Here is a 23,499-nt window from a genome sequence, read left to right as displayed (position 1 = left end):
GCAAAGTTGAAGGTCAGGGACAAACACATGAGGGAGGAAAATATTGAATTTGGGGAGGCTCAATAAATTCCCCTGTTTTTTGCCCACGCACATTTTCCACCAATTGATATGAGGCCAAAAGTTAACTCTGCCTGATAAAAGTGAGGTGGGGGAATGTGGCTTAGCTAATGATAGCATTATGTCCTTACTGTTCAAGGTCCCCTGGGCCAGGCAGAGCTGACAACACAAGTGGCCCCTGGTGTCCAAGGAGAAGACCACACATCTGCGAGGAGCTCAGCCCTCCAGTGGCAGCTTGGCTTCTGGGGGAATGCTCAGAAAGTCTCCACATGCTGTTTCTTCCTCTAAAGGTACAGCTTCAGATTTAATTCATTCTCCTCCTCTACTGAAATTCCCTTCACATGAAAGGAAATATTAGAGGCCTGGAAAATTGTTCCCCAGCCTCTGTCACTACACTTTTGTGAGTGATCAGCTCTTTCTGCAGAAATGTCTACCTAACACTAAAGTTTACTCCTGAATCCTAACCCATGAATATCACATCATATCAGAGAGGGGAATAACAAAGCCAGTTAGTAATCGTTGAAATGACAGAGAACGGTGAATAAGTCAAAGTGCTAAAGTTGGATTCAGATACATTTTTTTTCTTTTGCATTTCTAAAAATTAACGTGACCTCTGGATATTATGAACTCATGATTCTAAAGAAGAAAACGAATGTTAAAAAGAAAAATGAAGAAAATACACTTTTTTGACACCTTGATTATAATTCTTGAAATCAGCTATTCTGATAATACTTGACTTCTTTGGGGGCATTACATGAATAATTTCTATTAAATGTAATCAAAATGCAAGGAGATGTCTTCTTGTCAAAATGATTGAGATGTGACGTGTTCTGATAACCAGCTGTTGGGAACAGACTCAGTTTTCCTACAAGGGTAGTCCATAAACGCCAGGAATTCTCTTCAACATTTTTAAAGTATTGACAAATATACACTTTCCAATATTTTATTTAGAAAATGGATTGATGTAGAGGTCATAGGTCATAAGTTAAACAAATTCTCCCAATCACAACCTTGATCCTTATGCAACTCAGCAGAAGAAATCTAAAAATGTTTTGGTGGTTCCTATGTTTTAATAAAAGGAAAAATTTAAAAAATGGACTTATGTATTTTCTTGAACACATTTTAGAAAGTCTGGAGAACATAATGTTAATATTTAAACCATAGATAGAACCAATAAAGCATAATAGCCCATCTGCTTCAGTTTCTTAATCGGAAATGGATATAATTTCAGCAGTTATGGTACATTTACCACTTACCATAACATTTCTTAGTTTTAAGTTTTTGTATAAAATTAGATTTATATGGAAATATATTATTCAACACAAACTTTGAATAAGAGGAATTATAGTAATATATTAAAAATCAATAACAGATTCCATTGGAAATTAAGCTATAAATAATAATTTCTAGAGAATGAATAACAGATTGAAACTGGAGTTTGGTTTAGGGGACATGTTGAAGAGGAATAAAATAGAACTGACATCTGAAGATGATTTTATAGCTCATCTTTATGGAGGGATCCCTGCTTCACTGCTATTGATCAGGTGAAATTAAACTCACAGTAAGGGATTCCTCCTCCACAGTAACAGACACAATGAGAACAGACATGATGCGTCTATTTTCATTAATGATGCAATTACTTAATACTGTTCCTTTCATCTTATTTTATTGAGAACAAGCTCTACATGGGAGAGCCAAATGGTGGCTTTACAAAGTTCCAAAAAACTGCTACTGCTTACAGCTTGGAAATTCCTAGTAAACCTAGTACCATCAAGGGATATAACTATGAACACATAATTGCATGGCTGTTTATTTGAGACTTTGTAATGCATTTCCTAACTGGATATCATTTGGCAATAACGATACTTTTAGGACAGACCAGAAAGGATTACAAATATGTGTTTGTGCCTAAGAATTCCACACAAAAATTAAAAATTCAGAAGCCTACTTAAGGCAGTAGAATAATTTGAATCATCATTTTTTCCCATTTTAAAAACTAAATACATTGTGTGTCTCAAAACTATAATAATGGTGTTTCAACACTTACTCAAATAGCCACAAAACTTTTGAACAGATACATAGTTCCAAATAGTCATTATAAACTGTGACAGACATGGAATTGAGTTTTGTTTTGTTTTTTTTTGTAATGAACACTTGATATGGAGTTGGTTAAAAAATAGTTGTAGAGATTGCCTATGTAAGTAGGTCATCCATTCTACTTTTTCTATCTGTTCCTTTCCATCATCACATTTATTACACACTGTAATTATAAGTGTGCTGCTGCTAAGTCGCTTCAGTCATATCCGACTCTGTGCGACCCCATAGACAGCAGCCCATCAGGCTCCCCCGTCCCTGGGATTCTCCAGGCAAGAATACTGAAGTGGGTTGCCATTTCCTTCTCCAATGCATGAAAGTGAAAAGTGAAAGTGAAGTCACTCAGTGGTGTCTGACTCTTTGTGACCCCATGGACTGCAGCTTACCAGGCTCCTCCATCCATGGGATTTTCCAGGCAAGAGTACTGGAGTGGGTTGCCATTGCCTTCTCCAAAACCTATGCTAACTTCTACCCATTTCGCTTATTTTCTACAGAACCAGTATAATTGTAAAACAGTATTATACTTAAGAGATCCTCCACTGGCCACCGTTTTCCATCCTCTAGTGGGTACCGTGGCCATGCAGTATCACACAGGAAGACCAGGTGTGTCTTCTTTAAGCCCTAGGGATCAAATCTATCCCAGTTTTTCAGGATACAGTTCAAAGGAGTGAGGCTGGAATTGTTAGCTTGCATCTTGTCCTGAAATATCCCGGACGAGCCCCAAAATGAAAGATTGTTGCTGAACCATGCAAAGACGCTGGGATTCTTGGCCTCTGGAGGAGAAGAATTCAATCCTCGGCCAGAGACAAGGCTTGATTGATCAGAGCTTTTGTGTAATAAAGTTTTATTAAAGTATAAAGGAGATAGAGAAAGCTTCTGACATAGGCATCAGAAAGGGGTAGAAAGAGTACCCCCTTGCTAGTATAAGTACCCCCTTGCTAATTATAAGTGTACTTGTTTGCATATATGCTGATTTTCTGTTTCACCACCAGACTTTAACTTACACATTACTAATTATTCACCAGGGCTTCCCAGGTGGCGCTAGTGGTAAAGAACCCAACTGCTAATACAGGACATAGGAGAGATGCAGATTCAATCTCTGGATCCGGAAAATCCCCTGGAGAAGGGCATGGAAACCCACTCCAGTATTCTTGACTGGAGAATGCCATGACAGAGGAGCTTTGTGGGCTATATGGTCGCAAGGAGTTGAAAACAACTGAAGCAACTTAGCACACAGCACAATATGCTCAACACCTATTCCTACCACTGTGTTAGGTGCTAGATAAATATTTGTTAAGCACATTAACTATGAACATTTTTAAGTATTTAATTGTGATAGAGCTAAATTGTTATTGTATTTCAGTTGCTAAGTCATGTCCCACTCTTTGCAACCCCAGTTTCCCTGTCTTTCACTATCTCTCAGAGTTTCCACAAATTCATGTCCATTGAGTTACTGATGCCATCCAACCATTTTATCCTCTGTTGCCCCATTATCCTCCTGCTCTCAATCTTTCCCAGCATCAGATCTTTTCAAATGAGTCGGTTCTTTGCATCAGATGAGCAATCTATCTATTTACGTCAGATGGGCAATCTAAGAAGCATCAGTCCTTCCAATTCAGGGTTGACTTCCTTTAGGACTGACTCATTTGATCTCCAAGGGACTCTCAAGACTCTTCTCCAGCACCACAATTAGAAAGCATCAATTCTTTGGTGTTCAACCTTATTTAGAGTCCAACTCTCATATCCATACATGACTACTGGAAAAACCATAGCTTTGACTATATGGACATTTGTAGGCAAAGAAATGTCTCTAATTTCAATATACTGTCTAAGTTTGTCATAGCTTTATCTTTTACTTTCATGGCTGCAGTCACCATCCACAATGACTCTGGAGCCCAAGAAAATAAAATCTGTCACTGTTTCCACTCTTTTCCCATTGGGCTAGAAGTGATGGGACCAGATGACATGATCTTAGTTTTTTTAATGTTGAGTTTTAACCCAAATTTTTAATTCTCCTTTCACCCTCATTAAGAGGCTATTTAGTTTCTCTTCATTTTCTGCCATTAGTAGTATCATTTGCATAACTGAGGTTGTTGATATCTCTCCCAGCAATCTTGATTGTCAGTTCAGTTCAGTCGCTCAGTCGTGTCTGACTCTTTGTGACTTCATGAATTGCAGCACTCCAGGACTCCCTGCCCATCACCAACTCCCGGAGTTCACTCAGACTCACGACCATCGAGTCCATGATGCCATCCAGCCATCTCATCCTCTGTCATCCCCTTCTCCTCCTGCCTCCAATCCCTCCCAGCATCAGAGTCTTTTCCAATGAGTCAACTCTTCACATGAGGTGGCCAAAGTACTGGAGTTTCAGCTTTAGCATCATTCCTCCAAAGAAATCCCAGGGCTGATCTCCTTCAGAATGGACTGGTTAGATCTGCTTGCAGTCCAAGGGACTCTCAAGAGTCTTCAACACCACAGTTCAAAAGCATCAATTCTTCTTCGGTGCTCAGCCTTCTTCACAGTCCAACTCTCACATCCATATGTGACCACTGGAAAAACCATAGCCTTGACTAGACGGACCTTAGTTGGCAAAGTAATATCTCTGCTTTTGAATATACTATCTAGGTTGCTCATAACTTTTCTTCCAAGGAGTATGTTTTTTAATTTCGTGGCTGCAATCACCATCTGCAGTGATTTTGGAGCCCCCCAAAATAAAGTCTGACACTGTTTCCCCATCTATTTGCCATGAAGTGATGGGACCGGATGCCATGATCTTCGTTTTCTGAATGTTGAGCTTTAAGCCAACTTTTTCACTCTCCTCTTTCACTTTCATCAAGAGACTTTTCAGTTCCTCTTCACTTTCTGCCGTAAAGGTGGTGTCATCTGCTTATCTGAGGTTATTGATATTTCTCCCAGCAATCTTGATTCCAGCTTGTGTTTCTTCCAGCCCAGCGTTTCTCATGATGTATTCTGCATACAAGTTAAATAAGGAGGGTGACAATATACAGCCTTGACGTCCTCCTTTTCCTATTTGGAAACAGTCTGTTGTTCCATGTCCAGTTCTAACTGTTGCTTCCTGACCTGCATACAGATTTCTCAAGAGGTAGGTCAGGTGGTCTGGTATCCCCATCTCTTTCAGAATTTTCCACAGTTTCTTGTGATCCACACAGTCAAAGGCTTTGGCATAGTCAATAAAGCAGAAATAGATGTTTTTCTGGAACTCGCTTGCTTTTTCCATGATCCAGCAGATGTTGGCAATTTGATCTCTGTTTCCTCTGCCTTTTCTAAAACCAGTTTGAACATCAGGAAGTTCACGGTTCACATATTGTTGAAGCCTGGCTTGGAGAATTTTGAGCATTACTTTACTAGCGTGTGAGATAAGTGCAATTGTGTGGTAGTTTGAGCATTCTTTGTCATTGCCTTTCTTTGGGATTGGAATGAAAACTGACCTTTTCCAGTCCTGTGGCCACTGCTGAGATTTCCAAATTTGCTGGCATATTGAGTGCAGCACTTTCACAGCATCATCTTTCAGGATTTGAAATAGCTCAACTGGAATTCCATCACCTCCACTAGCTTTGTTCGTAGTGATGCTTTCTAAGGCCCACTTAACTTCACATTCCAGGATGTCTGGCTCTAGATGAGTAATCATACCATCATGATTATCCAGGTCGTGAAGAACTTTTTTGTACAGTTCTTCTGTGTATTCTTGCCACCTCCTTTTAATATCTTCTGCTTCTGTTAGGTCCATACCATTTCTGTCCTTTATCGAGCCCATCTTTGCATGAAATGTTCCCTTGGTATCTCTGATTTTCTTGAAGAGATCTCTAGTCTTTCCCATTCTGTTGTTTTCCTCTATTTCTTTGCATTGATGGCTGAGGAAGGCTTTCTTATCTCTTCTTGCTATTCTCTGGAACTCTGCATTCAGATGCTTATATTTTTCCTTTTCTCTTTTGTTTTTTGCTTCTCTTCTTTTCACAGCTATTTGTAAGGCCTCCCCAGATGGCCATTTTGCTTTTTTGCATTTCTTTTCCATGGGGATGGTCTTGATCCCCGTCTCCTGTACAATGTCATGAACCTCATCCCATAGTTCATCAGGCACTCTATCTATGAGATCTAGTCCCTTAAATCTATTTCTCACTTCCACTGTATAATCATAAGGGATTTGATTTAGGTCATAGCTAAATGGTCTAGCGGCTTCCCCTACTTTCTTCAATTTAAGTCTGAATTTGGCAATAAGGAGTTCATGATCTGAGCCACAGTCAGCTCCCAGTCTTGTTTTTGCTGACTGTATAGAGCTTCTCCATCTTTGGCTGCAAAGAATATAATCAATCTGCTTTTGGTATTGACCATCTGGTGCTGTCCAGGTGTAGAGTCTTCTCTTGTGTTGTTAGAAGAGGGTGTTTGCTATGACCAGTGCATTTTCTTGGCAAAACTCTATTAGTCTTTGCCCTGCTTCATTCCGCATTCCAAGGCCAAATTTGCCTGTTACTCCAGGTGTTTCTTGACTTCCTACTTTTGCATTCCAGTCCCCTATAATGAAAAGGACATCTTTTTTGGGTGTTAGTTCTAAAAGGTCTTGTAGGTCTTCATAGAACCGTTCAGCTTCAGCTTCTTCAGCATTACTGGTTGGGGCATAGACTTGGATAACTGTGATATTGAATGATTTGCCTTGGAAATGAACAGAGATCATTCTGTCGTTTTTGACATTGCATCCAAGTACTGCATTTTGGACTCTTTTGCTGACCATGATGGCTACTCCATTTCTGCTGAGGGATTCCTGCCCACAGTAGTAGATATAATGGTCATCTGAGTTAAATTCACCCATTCCAGTCCATTTTAGTTCGCTGATTCCTAGAATGTCGACGTTCACTCTTGCCATCTCCTGTTTGACCACTTCCAATTTGCCTTGATTCATGGACCTGACATTCCAGGTTCCTATGCAATATTGCTCTTTGCAGCATCGGACTTTGTTTCTATTACCAGTCACATCCACAGCTGGGTATTGTTTTTGCTTTGGCTCCATCCCTTCTTTCTTTCTGGAGTTATTTCTCTGCTGATCTCCAGTAGCATATTGGGCACCTACTGACCTGGGGAGTTCCTCATTCAGTATCCTATTATTTTGCCTTTTCATACTGTTCATGGGGTTCACAAGGCAAGAATACTGAAGTGGTTTGCCATTCCCTTCTCCAGTGGACCACGTTCTGTCAGACCTCTCCACCATGACCCGCCCATCTTGGGGTGCCCCGCAGGCATGGCTTGGTTTCATTGAGTTAAACAAGGCTGTGGTCCTAGTGTGATTAGACTGACTAGTTTTCTGTGATTATGGTTTCAGTGTGTCTGCCCTCTGTTGCCCTGTTGCAACACCTACCATCTTACTTGGGTTTCTCTTACCTTGGGCGTGGGGTATCTCTTCACGGCTGCTCCAGCAAAGCACAGCGGCTGCTCCTTACCTTGGATGAGGGGTATCTCCTCACCACCACCCTTCCTGACTTTCAACGTGGGATGGCTCCTCTAGGCCCTCCTGCGCCAGCACAGCCACCGGTCCTTGGACGTGGGTTGATCTTCCTGGCCGCCACCCCTGGCCTCAGGCACGGGGTGGCTCCTCCAGACCATTGCCCCTGACCTCCGACGCGGGGTGGCTCCTCTCAGCCGTTCCTGCGCCGTCGCAGCCTGCCACTCTCGGCCGCTGCCCCTGACCTCGAACGTGAGGTAGCTCCTCTCTCGGGCGAGCGCCGGCCATCGCAGCCACTTGCACTGAGTGCGCTGGCTGTTGCAGCCACTTGTGCTTGTAGCTTGTGATTTATCCAACACGACATTTTGCATGATGTACTCTGCATAGGAGTTCAATAAGCGGGGTGACAATATACACTCTTGATATACTCCTTTCTCAATTTTGAAACAGGCCATTTTTCCATGTCCAGTTCTAACTGTTGCTTCTCGACCTGAATACAGGTTTCTCAGGAGACAGGTAAGGCGGTTTGGTATTCCCATCCTGCTAAGGTTTTTCCAGTTTGTTGTGACCCACAATGTCAAAGGCTTTACTGAAGTAAATAAAGCATGAAGTCAATGAATCAGAAGCAAAACATTCCAGAGGTTTTTCTGGAATTCCCTTGCTTTTTGTATGATCCAATGGATGTTGTCATTTTGATCTCGAGTTCCTCTGCTTTTAAATCCAACTTGTACATCTGGATATTCTCAGTTCACATAATGTTGAAGCCTAGCTTGAAGGATTCTGAGCATTACCTTGTTAGCATGTTAAATGAGAGCAATTGCATGGTAGTTTGAAAATTTTTTGTCATTGCCCTTCTTTGAAATTTGAATGAAAACTGACTTTTTCCAGTTCTGTGGCCACTGCTGAGTTTTCCAAAGTTGCTGAAATACTGAGTGTAGGACTTAAACAGCATCGTCCTTTTGGATTTAAAATAGCCCAATTGGAATTCCATCATTTCCACTAGCTTTGTTCATAATAGTGCTTCCTAAGGCCCACTTGACTTCAGACTCCCGGATGTCTGGTTCTAGGTGAGTGACCACACCATCATGGTTACCAGGTCATTAAGAATTTTTTATATAGTTTTCCTGTGTATTCTTGCCACATCTTAATCTCTTCTGCATCTGTTAGCTTCTTGACATTTCTCTCCTTTATTGTGTCCATCTTTGCATGAAACATTCCCTTGGTATCTCCAACTATTTAGAATGGATCTCTAGTCTTGTGCACAGTAAGACCCAGGGGAAAGGAGTGATGACCCCACAGAAGACTGATCTAGACCTGCCTGTGAGTGTTTGAGGGTCTCCTGTGGAGATGTGAGTTGGAAGAGGCTCACAGCGACAGGGACATTGGCAGCAGCAGTCCTGGAAGGTCCCCCTTGGTGTAAGCCCTCCTGGAGGTCACCAGTAATGCTACCACAGAGTCTGCAGATCCCAGGACTGCATCACCTCAAGCCAAACAACTAACAGGGAAGGAACACAGCTCCACCCATTCAAGCAAAAAATTGAATCAAACATTTACTGAGCATTTCACCACCTTTATGGCAGAAAGTAAAGAGGAACTAAAGAGCCTCTTGATGAAAGTGAAAGAAGAGAATGAAAAACTGGCTTAAAACTCAACAATCAAAAAAATAAGATCATGGCATCTGGTCCCATTATTTCATGCAAATACATGGGGAAACAATGGAAATACTGACAGACTTTATCTTCTTAGCTACTTTACCAACAAAGGTCTATATAGTCAAAGCTATGGTTTTTCCAGCAGTCATGTTTGGAAGTGAGAGTTGAACCATAAAGAAAGCTGAGTGCCAAAGAATTGATGCTTTTGAACTGTGGTGTTGGAGAAGACTCTTGAGAGTCCATTGGAAGATCAAACCAGTCAATCCAAAGGAAATCAGTCCTGAATATTCACTGGAAGCACTGATGCTGAAGCTGAAGCTCCAATAGTTTGTCCACCTGATGTGAAGAACTGACTCATTGGAAAAGACCCTGATGCTGGGCAAAACTGAAGGCAGGAGGAGAAGGGGATGACAGTGGATGAGTTGGCTGGATGGCATCACTGACTTGATGGACATGAGTTTGAGTTAGCTCTGGGAGATGCTGAAAGACAGGGAAGCCTGGCATGCTACATTCCTTGGGTCACAAAGAGTCGGACACAACTGAGTGACTGAGCTGAACTGAACTGAGCATAGCCCTGCCCACTAGAGCAAGGCTCCATTTTCCCTAAAGCAAGTCCCTCCCATCAGAAAGCTTGCACAAGCCTCTTATCTTCACCCATGAGAGGGCAGACAGAAGAAGCAAGAACTACAGTTCCACAGCTTCCAGAACAAGTCACAATCACAGAAAGCTAACCAAAATGATTACATTGATCACAGCCTTGTGTAACTCAATAAATCTATGAGCAATGGTGTGCAGGGGCACCCAAGACAGACAGGTCATGGTGGAGAGTTCTGACAAAACATGAATCATTGGAGAGAGGAATGGAAAACTACTCCAGTATTCTTGCCTCGAGAATGCCATGAACAGTATTAAAAGGCAAAAAAATATGACGCCAGAAGTTGAGCTCTTCAGGTCAGTAGGTGTCTGATACAGTACTAGAGAAGAACAGGAAATAACACCAGAAAAATGAAGAGGCTGGGCCAAAGCAGAAATGATTCTCAAGTGTAGATGTATCTGGTGGTGAAAGTAAAGTCTAATGCTGTAAAGAGCAATACTGCATGGAAATCCAGAATGTTAGGCCTGTGAATCAAGGTAAACTGGATGTGGTCAAGCAGGAGATGGCAAGAGGATAGACTGGAATGGACACAGTTAACTCAGAAGAACATTGTATCTACCACTGTGGGCAAGAATCCCATAGAGGAAATGGAATAGACCTCACAGTCAACAAAAGAATTTGAAATACAGTACTTGGGTGCAATTTCAAAAATGACACAACTATCTTGGTTCATTTTCAGCATCACAAAGCATTCAACATCACAGTAATCCAAGTCTATGCCCCGACCACTGAAGAAGCTGAAGCTGAATGATTCTATGAAGACCTACAAGAACTTCTAGAACTAAAAGCAAAAAAAGATGTCTTTTTTCATTATAGGGGATCGGAATGCAAATGTAGGAAGTCAAGAGATACCTGGAATAACATGCAAGTTTGGCCTTGGAGTACAAAATGAAGCAGGGCAAAGGCTAACGGAGTTTTGCCAAAAGAACACACTGGTCATAGCAAACACCCTCTTCCAACAACACAAGAGAAGACTCTACATATAGACATCACCAGATGGTTAAGACCGAAATCAGATTGATTATATTCTTTGCAGCCGTAGATGCAGAAACTCTTTATAGTCAGCATAAAAAAAAAAAAAAAAACTTGGAGCTGACTGTGGTTCAGATCATCAGCTCCTTATTGCAAAATTTAGGCTTAAATTGAAGAAATTAGGGAAAACTACTAGGCCATTCAGGTATAACCTAAATCATATCCCTTATGATCATGCAGTGTAGGTAATGAATAGATTCAAAGGATTAGACCTGGTAGGCAGAGTGCCTGAAGAACCATGGATGAAGGTTTGTTATATTGTACAGGAGGTGGTGACCAAAACTATCCCAAAGAAAAAAAAATGCAAGAAGGCCAAGTGGTTGTCTTAGAAGGGCTTACGAATAGCTGAGAAAAGAAGAGACGCCAAAGGCAAAGGAAAAAGGGAAAGATATACCCAGCTGACTGCAGAGTTCCAGAGAATAGCAAGGAGAGATAAGAAAGCCTTCTTAAATGAACAATTCAAAGATAGAGTTAAATGGGATTGTACAAACTTACTTTCTAGATATGACCGATGTGGCTAAATGAGTAGATTAATATATGATATATATCTGTTATATGGGCTTCCCTGGTGGCTCAGGGGTAAAGAATATGCCTGCAGTGTAGGGGGCGCAGGGGATGTGGGCTTGATCCCTGAGTTAGGAAGATCCCCTGGCGGAGTGCATGGTGAACCTCTCCAGTATTCTTGCCTGGAGAATGCCATGGACAGAGAAGCCTTGGGGGCTACAGTCCATAGAGGTGCCAAGAGTCAGACACAACTGAAGTGACTTAGCATGCATGCATGTGTATCTGTCATATATATGTCATAGAAATGAATACAATCATAAAATTTTATGGCATATACATATATATACATATATGTATATATATGTATATGTGTGTATATGTGCATATATATATGTATATGCCTGCATCAGCAGGTAGGTTCTTTACCACTAACACCACCTGGGAAGCCCATATGTGTGTGCGTATGTGTGTGTTAATAAGTACAGATGATTGGTAAATAATAAATTGGTCTATTTATTTTTAAATAAAAAATAGATCTTGAAAATATTTTTAAAATCAAGAAATTTGCCAACAACATTGTGTAATATTTTCCTCCAAAGGATCAAGTTTATTACATTTGAGGATGGCACGGTGCTTGAAAGGAAATTTTAAATCCTGGGCAAAGTGTCAGCTTTCATTCTGTAAACTGAATAATTCAAGATAAAAAAGAGTTTTTACCAGTAAATGCATTTGGTTCTGCATTGAACATTTAAAAAACAGAAAGAAAAGTATAAAACTTGGGAGGGATAGCTAAATACCAGCATGCAGGTGGTGTGTGGTGAGGAAGCAACTTAAAATTTTAGCTGACTCTAAGTCTATGTGAATATATTATTGTGATAATTGGAAAAATAATAAAACTTTAGGTTGCACTATACAAACATGGGGTCCAGAACAAATAATATGATAAACTAGCTGTCCAGCGACACCTAGGCTATCTTATTCAGAGAGCTACACTCTAAAAAACGTGGGTAAATGCATTTCTCCAGAGGCAAACACAGCAAGGATCCAGGGAACTTGAAAATGTCATGGAGAAGGAATCCTTGCTGTGCCCACGGATGCAGTTGTGAACATTGTCCTCATTATATAAAGGGCTTATCCTGCAGATCTAGGATTGAGATTGATAATGGGACACACAAGAGCAGACTCAGAACCCTCTGTGGAAATTAGAAAGTGGAAGAATTTGGTTCAACTGAAGGGGGGAAGAACTTTCTGGAAAAATAATTAAAATATTGGAATAGGGTGCTTTTTAATATGAGTTCGTGAATCATGAGATCTTCAAAGAGAAGATAGAAGTCAGAGAAGAAATTAATTTAATTACCTAGGAGACTTTTTCAACTATAATATTTTAAAATTGAATAAACAGCTAACATAATGAATCCTTTAAGCCATGAGTGGTTTCTATTAAAAAGCATGGGCTTTCTCCTTTAACCTCTGCTCAATTCATCTTATTATTTTAATTTTCTCCCCACCCACTATAGCATGTGAGTTTGCCTTTCCTTTATTGGGTTTAGTGAAAGCAGGAGCAATTATCTCAATGGCTGGTAATGGTAATTTAAATGAGAGGAGAGTCATCTCCTCTCATCTCCTTCTTTTTTTTTTTTAAGAATCCTGACTTTTAGTGAAAAGGTAACATGTTGACCCAAGGGATGTTGTGGACTCTCTTTGTTATTTATTAGGAATTCCCAAACTCCTACTTCTGCCTCTCTTTATAGGAGTCATGCAAGCTGAAAGCTGGTGGCCTAAATGAAGTGGGCTGATAGAATGAACCCCACATGATGAAGCAGCTTCTGAGTAACCTATGATTTATTCTCCCAGTGACTACAGAGGGTGGTGGAGATCTCTTATCCTTACTACACAAGGGAATGAATTTCACTCCCAGGGGCCCCTGGCCACAGTCATGTCAAAGTGCACCTTTGGTAGATAGCAGCAAGATGGTGTGGCAGGGAGCAAGGAGTGCTGCTGAAGACATCTGTAGACCAGACTTCAGGCAGTAGGACAGTGTGAAATCTGATGTTGCTAGTGCAACCTTGGTTAGTTTCATAAAGAGGCAGGAGAGGAAACAGAGAATTAAAATGTTATGTTTATATGTTTCAGTATCAGTCAAAATATAATTCATGGAAGAATCACCCAAAGAAATTGACTTATGAAAAACTGCAAATTCCTCAGCACTTCCAGTAATTCAATACAAGGAAATTGAAGGATCAGGCTTATGACGTGCATGTATGCCTATTAAGCTGCTTCAGTCTTGTCTAACTCATAACCCTATGGACCACAGACTGCCAGGCTCCTCTGTCCATGAGGTTCTCCAAGCAGAAATTGCTGACCCAGAGATCAAACCTGTCTCTTACATCTCCTGCCTTGGCTGGCTGGTTCTTTACTGCTAGCGCCACCTGGGAAGCCCCTCTGGCTTAGAGAATCTACCCTCTCATAAGCACTCAAGGTTAAGCCCAGGGATGAAGCTCACAGTTCTCACTTTGCAAACAACTGCAGGTGACAACCTGTTCTTTACATTTTCCAGGTCTATCTCTGGGAACTGAGAAGCATCCAACAGGGCAATGGGCTACAGCAAACGTCATGTGTTTGTGTATGTATGTGCAGACTGAGTCAGGGGTGGGGGGACATGAGCATGTAAGCATTTGAAATATGCTTTGCAGACTACTATGGGTAAAAGAAATTAGTAGACATGAGAAATAGGAGAAAATAGAAAAGAAAACAGGTAATGTAGTGCTGAATTCTGAACCTCATTTAAAAAATAACACTAGGTAATAAAGAGTTTGCTTAGGTGTTGAGGATCAAACTTCTGTGTAAGAACTCACAGCAGGATGGACTGCAGAGTTTGCTTAGAGGTTAACAACGTCTATAAGTGGGAATGACAGACCATTATCCCTGCCATTGCACTGCCAGCCTTACCATGACAAGGGGATGCATTGCTATTCATGATACAGACCGCCCTAATCCTACCAGCAAGATTAGCAAGTAGGAAATATTAAAGGGAAGTGATCACATGTTTGACGCAGGTTTTCTGCCCTGATTGCATCTGTTTACTCACCTCATCTCAACCTTTCCTGGAATAGCTAATTTAATAATGCAAAATCACAAAGGTGATTTTCCATTGTTTTTTTTTTGTTTTGTTTTGTTTTCATTTACATGTAAACGAGCAGGCTGTTGATGGCATCATGGTGAATAACCATGGCCTGCTTCATACTGTTTTGCTTTCAAGTTGAGAACTTCATTTGAGAACCTCAGCCTGAATCATGTCGCTCCAGGTAATCTCGATACCAAGAACCAAACAAAACAGACTGAATAAAAGCAGCCTGAACCATCATCAATTTTATTTTTCCTTCTCCTGCTCTCAGGGAGATATGAGTTTGCAGTGATTGACTGCGGTTTCATATTTACAGAAATAGACTGGAGACAGAAATCATCCTCAGGCCTTCATCCCAGGGATATCAGAAAAACAACTTCTTCTAAAGCCATTGACAGGTAGCAGATGGGAAGGTAGATTTTGGAGCAGACTCCGCATGACAGATAACTTTTTTTTTTTTTTAACTTTACAATTCTGTACTGGTTTTGCCATACATTGACATGAATCCACCACGGGTGTACATGCGTTCCCAAACATGAACCCCCCTCCCACCCCCTATACAGAGTGAAGTAAGCCAGAAAGAAAAACTTTTTTTTTTAAGATTTTTTAATTTTTTTGATGTGGACTATATTTTAAAAGTATCGAATTTGTTGCAATATTGCTTCTGTTCTATGTTTTATTTTATCTTTTGGCTGTGAGGCATGTGGGGTCTTAGTTTCCCTGATAGGGATGGATCCTACACCCCCTGCCCTGGAAGGTGAACTCTTAACCACTGAATCACCAGGGAAGTTCCAACAGCTAACTGTTTGTTTGTTTTAACTTTTTTTAATTAGAGAAAAATTGCTTTACAATGCTGTTTTTGTTTCTACCATACAACTGTTCAAATTAGCCCAAGTTATACATACCTCACCTCCCTCTCGAGCCTCCCTCCCCTCCACCATTCCACCCCTCTAGATCATCACAGAGCACCAGGCTGGGCTCCCTGTGTTATATAGCTGCTTCTCATTAGCTATCTACTTTACACATGGTAGTGTGTCACTTCCCCTCCCAGGGACTGAACCTGTGTCTCTCAAGTGTCCTGCACTGGCAGGTGTGTTCTTTACCACGAGCACCACCTTGGAAGCTCAATACGTGTATATACATCGATGCCACTTCCTCCATTCATCCCGCTCTTTCCTTTCTGCACTGTGTCCACAAGTCCATTCTTTAGTATTTCCTTACTCGACATGAGCATGGGAAGCTTTGAGAACGCTTTCTAAAGTGCAACACTGAGAATCATGAGCAGGTCCACCATTGCCTCATTCATTCATTTCTTCTTTCCCCTTACTGCCTAGGATCCCTATCCTGTCAATTGCCCTAGAGGAGTTCTCAGTCTGCCTAGAGGAGGACCATGCACAGTGCACCGCAGCAGCCATGCTGGTAGCTGTGGTCACAGGGCACCCCCTCACCAGCTACAGTCACAGCTTTTCCACAAGAGCACACACTGCCTGATCCTTGGGAAGGACCTGCTGAAATACTCCTAGCTCTGAACAGTTTGGTAGTCATATTGCACATTTTGAACTGTGGTGTTGGAGAAATTCGAAATGGTAGTCATATTGCACATTATTTGAATCTTAATTCTCTTGGTTTAGCTTATCCAATTATTCCTTGACTTCTTCCCTTCTGTCTGTAATGTTCTTTGCTTTGGAATATATAAATGCTTTCTTAGCTCTTTTGTTTCCACCCCTACATTATAGTTTTTCATCTTTTACAAGGAAAGAGTTAGCTTCATTTAAAAAAAGGCCTCTTTTGTTCTTAAAATAATAATGTTATAAAACATAAAAGGCATGTTACTATCACTATTAGACTTTGATCGGTTTTATAAAAGAGATAGAAATGAGGCCACTGGGTGGAATCAAATGAACCCTAATAGGTGAGGTAACACTTAAGTTGAGCTTTGAAAACAGAGGTGGTGTCCCCAAAGTCAGAGATGGACAGACCTCCAAATGCTTCACAAGAAAACTATTTAGAAAAAATGAAATATCAAATGAAGGAAATGAATAGTTTAAGAAAGGCCAGGGAAACAAGAGTTTTCATTTACAAATTTCTAGAATTGAATCCATTCAATGGGGAATTAAACCTGGTGGCTTGTCAGGGACACTGCTCTTATAAAAAACCTCATTTCTCTAAAAAAAGAGAACAATTAATTTTATCATCTGTCCCTTCTCTTCTATTTCCATTCTACCTTAAACTTTGTCTCCCATTTTGTGAAAATATGTCAATTTAATAGACAGAGGTAGTATAAACATATTAATATATTATGATCAGGTACAATGTGGTGCTCAGACAGATGAACGTGGTGATTTTATTGAGCTAAAGAAAGCAGTGGTTGTGCCATTTTGCCCAGTGAAACAGCAGCACAGGAAAGTGTTTTTCACTGTTTGCTCCTGTAAAGGAATTGGTCCCACCAATATCCTTGCTTGATGGGCATGGTTCTTCCCCAAGAAAAAGCTGACTTCCAATCAGTTCTTTTCTGCTTCCACTTTTTCTAGCTCAATTTAGAATAAACAGAATTTGCATTCAGTTCAGTAGAGTTCAGCCACTCAGTCGTGTCCGACTCTTTGCGACCCACGGATTGCAGCACCCCAGGCCTCCCTGTCCACCACCAACTCCCGGAGTTTACTCAAACTCACATCCATTGAGTCAGTGATGCCATCCAGCCATCTCATCCTCTGTTGTCCCCTTTTCCTCCTGCCCCCAATCCCTCCCAGCATTAGAGTCTTTTCCAATGAGTCAACTCTTCGCATGAGGTGGCCAAAGTACTGGAGTTTCAGTGTTAGCATCATTCCTTCCAAAGAACACCCAGGACTGATCTCCTTCAGAATGGACTGGTTGGATCTCCTTGCAGTCCAAGGGACTCTCAAGAGTCTTCTCCAACACCATAGTTCAAAAGCATCAATTCTTTTGTGCTCAGCTTCCTTCACAGTCCAACTTTCACACCCATACATGACCACAGGAAAAACCATAGCCTTGACTAGGCAGACCTTTGTTGGCAAAGTAACGTCTCTGCTTTTGAATATGCTATCTAGGTTGGTCATAACTTTCCTTCTAAGGGGTAAGTGTCTTTTAATTTCATGGCTGCAGTCACCATCTGCAGTGATTTTGGAGCCCCCAAAAATAAAGTCTGATACTGTTTCCACTGTTTCCCCATCTATTTCTCATGATGGGACCAGTAGGGCCTAAAAACTGTTCTTTATCAATAAAGACTTTGGATTCTTATCAGGACTTTCCCAGGGTTCAGATGACATTTATCTACATTCAAAGATGCCTTAGAAGAAATTCAGTGGGCAATTACGTTTGATAGGTAATATGAATATTGCTTTTTCTGTGTCTAAGATAACTGTTGCTGCTGCTGCTAAGTTGCTTCAGTCGTGTCTGACTCTGTGCGACCCCATAGACGGCAGCCTACAAGGCTCCGCCGTCCTTGGGATTCTCCAGGCAAGAACACTGGAGTGGGTTGCCATTCCCTTCTCCAATACATGAAAGTGGAAAGTGAAAGTGAAGTTGCTTAGTAATGTCCAACTCTTCCAGACCCCATGGACTGTAGCCTACCAGGCTCCTCTCCATGAGATTTTCCAGGCAAGAGTACTGGAGTGGGTTGCCATTTCCTTCTCCACTAAGATAAATACTAGATCTTTTCTCTGGTCAATGGTTTAAAATTAGTAAAAGAAAACTCATAGAATGATTTTTCCAAGATAGTCAAACTTAAAAATAGGAATCCTTAAGTCACATAAAAATTTCTGTGGAATTTTAATATATAAAACAAAAATAACAATATTATTAAAATCACTTTGTTTTACTAATTCAATTTCTGTAAATTCTTGTAAGTCATTAAAACAAAGAGGCAGTTCTGATAAAATGAATGTTTGAAATTGTGCAATTCCTTTCCACATGGGTCATTTAAAAAGTATTTGTTGAAACATGTATATATATATAAAACCAAATTCCTGGGAATCTGAGGATAGTGTCCCATTAAATAGAAATGACAGAGCATGTTTTCTTTGTAATGTAGCAGCACTAATCAATGGGTTGATGGACTCTAGCAAAATAATTAGAAAAAAATACATATTTAAGCAGGCATATTATTTTATTACTCTTTTAAATCATTTTATATCCAGGTGTGTGTGTGTGTGGTTTTACATGAAGCACCTTCATGAAATCCTACAGTTATATAGAATTTGATTAGAAAGCACTGTTCTTGGCCTCAGTACCTGGAAAAAAGAAGAAAAACAAGCTAAGACTCAGAGGAGTTACTTATTCCAGGTTATTTCACAATCTACTGACAAAGTGGAATTAGACTGTACATTGCCTGACTCCCATTGCCTGACTACAACTATTCCCCAATGCCTCTCTCATATTATTGTCATTTATACTGATATTGTTGCTAATACAGTTATTATGATAAAAATGAAACTTTCAAGAAATAATATGATCATAAACCACTAGCACTGCAAGAGGCTTTAGAGAGAAAGGTTGACATCATCATTTCCTGAGGGTGTAAGGTGACATGATTGCCTGCCTGAAATCACATAAATTATTAGTAGCAGGGACCTGAGATTTCTGATCCTCTCTCCGGTGTTTGTCTCGCTGCTTCTCAGTTCAACAGGAGTGTTTTGAGAAATAGACTTAAAGGAGAGAACTTGTATCACCAGAAGCAATTGCATTAACTTGTAATAGTCAGTATTATTTTATTCCATTGAGAAACAATAGAGTCTGTGGATCTGATTAAGCTCTAAATGTAACAATGAGAAGTTTTAAGTTTAAAATCTTTAAGAAAATCCTTACCACTTTATTCTGAGAATTAGAAAGGAATACAAACATTGTAAAATATGTATTCTCCAAGTTAGACAACTCTTATCATAACTTTTAACCCAGTTTATTGTGCACTTGTCACTTAGAGAACCAGAAATTATTTTAAATGTTGGATAAATGGGAGCTCCCTGATGGTTTAGTGGTGAGGATCCCAGCCCTTCATTGCCATGGCCCAGGTTCAATCCCTGGTTGGGAAACTTGATCCTACAAGCTGCACAGTGTGGCCAAAACAAACAAACAAAATGTTGGATGGATGAATTATTTCTACACATATGGTGTACACTTTTTCCCTATTGAAAGGATTGATATCTTAAATAGATATCTTTCTATTTAGAAAATAAATAGATATAATATTGAGGATCAATGCTTTGAGATATCAATCTTTTCAATAGGAAAAAGTGCACACCCTATGTAAAGCATTTTCCATTGTACTTGAAGATGTCATTGTGACTCACCCAAGAGGGTAACTTTCTTTGAATTTATCCTGAAAACACCTCAACACCTATTAAGTATCCCTCAGCACTACTGAATTTCCAGTCAAAGTGGAAATATGATGCCTTCTCTGGGTATGATACCAAAAGCAAAATTCATAAAGTAAAAATACCATTGCAATTTGGCCTCTTTTATGAATGTAAATGATGTCCACCGAGTTTATAACTAAAATACTTTCTGTCGTTTGGGGGATGCTGAATATTGAATATCTGTGCTATGTTTATTTTCACTCTCCTCCCCATTAATAACAAAGTGTTTCCAGTAGGAAATGAGTGTGGCTATAACTTTTGCTTGGTTTCATTTGAGGTTCCAGGATCCAAGGCTTTTCTTCTCTGGCTTTCTGTGAGGCTTGTATTATCATTTCATTACTGTTCTGTCTGCTTTGGGAAAATATTTTACCAGCAGTCTTATATATGTAGAAGTCTTTTATACACATACATATATATGTATATGTATACTTAATTTTTAGAAAAAGATGCGAAATATGATAAAGTACATCAAAGATATGGATTGTAATGTTTTGGAGGCATTTACAGATTTTACAGAATACATGCAGTTTTTTGTGTGTGTGACAAAAAGTTGTAAATTAAAAGACTCCATTATTTTCAGCTTCTCCATTGATTTGTGGCTATTAAACTAAGTCTCCTTTAGGACTGGGTTGCTGTGAAACATTTCTAGTAGACTTTGAAAGAAATGGCGAGCAAGACTTTTTTACTCTGTTCACCTCCAGGTCTGTTATCTCTATAGGGTAATATTCTAATGCATGAGAAATAACCCTCAAAGTTTGCACTGAGTCTTCTGTACAAACAAAACATGAGCCTGAACACAATGTCCTAGGGAAAGTCTTGAGTCTCAAAAGGAAGTGAAATGTCTTCCTTTTTCTTAATGTTTTTTTCCTGTAAGTCAGGAATGAGATTGCATATCCTATGGAGAAAGAATGAAAATCCAAAATTATATTCAGGAATATATATATATATATATATATTCATATTAGAAATGTCCTCTTTGTTTTTTAACTCTTACTGATGAATTCCTACTTAAAACTGGCATATCAGTTATGCTATATTCCAATTTTGTTATAAAGTTTACTCAGTGCATTGTTTCTTATGTTTCTTTAGTAAGTAAACAATATATTTAAGTTCATCTGGATTTTTGTTTATCCAAAATCAGATTTTTTTTTTCTCTTCAGTTCAGTTCAGTCGCTCAGTTGTGTCCGACTCTTTGTGACCTCATGAATCACGGCACACCAGGCCTCCCTGTCCATCACCAACTCCCAGAGTTCACTCAAACTCATGTCTGTCAAGTCGGTGATGCCATCCAGCCATCTCATCCTCTGTCATCTGCTTCTTCTCCTGCCCCTAATCCCTCTCAGCATCAGGGTCTTTTCCATTGAGTCAACTCTTTGCATGAGGTGGCCAAAGTACTGGAGTTTCAGCTTTAGCATCATTCCTTCTAAAGAACACCCAGGACTGATCTTCTTTAGGATGGACAAATAAAAATTTAAAAAATAAGATACCTCTGATTATATTTTTCATAGAGAAGAGAATAAAAAAAGTAGCACTTGCCATCATATGATTGATTTCTATGATCACTCCCTCTTTGCATTACTTATTTCTATGGTCTTTATACCTATTATTCTGAAGGTGGTCATCAGATGAAGGGTGGTGTCTTGGTTATAAATGTTTTAAAATAAGAATGAATGAATAAGGATATTTCTTTTCCCCAAATGTAGTTATACAAAACTTTAGAGAAAAAGCCTCTTCTTTCCTCTTTTTTTCCTATAAAATATATGACTTTTTACTTAAAAAAAAATTAATTGATTGCGTTTCTTCTCTCACTCTAGGTAGAATACAGGCAAAGAGAGATTATTAAAAGCAAGAATAAAACCTAAGTACAATGGTTCCCTACCTGCATCTTAAACTTCAAATGATATCAGTTTTTTAAATTAATCTTTAACACTCACCTGTATTGTTTCCAGGAGCTGTTATAATGTACCTGACCACTGAGAACCTGGAAAGGTTGTCTACCATTCACAACCAAGCCTGCTGGGCACAATGGAGTCACTATTTCAGAGGCAAGAGAATGATTTCATGCCTACCATAGCCTCACTGGATGCCTAGACTGTGGTTCCTTGATGACACAGTTTTATAATTTTCTATCTGTATTTGAAGCAGTTTCAGTGGTGACATATAATCACAGCTTACTAATTCTTTGGGGCATGATGGGCAAGTCCTTCTTTACATCCTAAAATGTAGATTAGAAAACCTAGAGCATTGTTTCTGGACAAAGAAGGAATTCAGGAACCTGGTGTACATTGCATGACTCCACTTTTGTTGCAACCTGTATAATTTTATTTTCCGTGCAGGGATATGCCTTACTTAAGAATAAAGGTCATAGATGAATAATCCTGCTTGTTTGCTATGATAAGAAAGGAATGTCCCATGTCAAAATTCAATAGTCTCTGCTCTGATGAAGGCCCTTTGAAGATTTCCCATACCAGCAAGAACATCCTTGCCTTGGGGACCTAATGCTCACTAACTTTGATGTCCCTGAATAAGACTTCACCAACATGTGCGCTGACATTTTATTTCATTGCCTAGTGATTCCCCTTAAGAAGAATTTATCTTGCTGTCTTTGGCCTTATTAGTCTGTCATCTGTTGAGAAAAATTAGTATTCCAGTTAGGTTCAGGACAAAAAGCAGGTCTTGGAAGTTAGCCGGGTTCACATTCTAGTTCTGTTACCTACTAGACACACGTCTGGGCCAGTCACTAAACACCTCTAAGCCTTCACTTCCTAATCTTTAAAACGAGGATAGTGCTGGTCTGTAGTACAATGAGAGTGAATTAAGACCCAGAGTTTCTCAAGTGTGTGTTTGCATAAGAATCACTTGATAAATTTTTCACAAGTTCAAGGTTGACTCCTAAAATTGCTGGTTCAGGGATCAGACTCTGAGCAGTAAAAGATTATAAGTGATGACTGAATATACAAATAGATGATGGCCAACCAAATATAAAAAATAGAACTGAGACTTGCAACCTCCCCAAGAAGCCTCTTTTTATCTTCAATAAGCAACCCAGGAAGCCAGCCAACAATAAGTCAGACCTGTAGGAAGTCAGGCTGCTATCTCTAGTAATAATCCAGGAAGCCAAGCAATATCTCTGTAGCAATCAGACTAAAATTAGGACTTGATTGGTAACTGACAACTTCCTTAATTTTTGTCTAGACTTCCAATTTGGGCCCTACTAGACAAAGCCAAATATGCATTCCTAACCAGTCACACAGGATGCTCCATTTCTAGTTAGCCTGCCTCCAGCATCCCTGGGCCAAGAACCTCCAATCAGGATACGCCCAAAGCCTTCCCTGATTTCCACTATAAAGCTTTTCCACTCCTCTGCTTGCTTTAAAAACATTTTTTATTTATTTACTTGGCTGTGTCAGATCTTAGTTGCAGCACACAGGATCTTCATTGCGTCATATGAGATCTTTCCTCCCCGCATGTTGGACTCTCTAGTTGTGGCCTGCTGGCTTAGTTCTTGGTGGCATGTGGGATCTTAGTTCCCTGATCAGGGGTCAAACCTACATCTC

This window comes from Oryx dammah, unplaced genomic scaffold, assembly GCF_014754425.2.
Source record: "Oryx dammah isolate SB20612 unplaced genomic scaffold, SCBI_Odam_1.1 HiC_scaffold_4, whole genome shotgun sequence".
Classification (NCBI taxonomy): Eukaryota; Metazoa; Chordata; class Mammalia; order Artiodactyla; family Bovidae; genus Oryx; species Oryx dammah.
Note: the sequence above shows the minus strand (reverse complement) of the source record.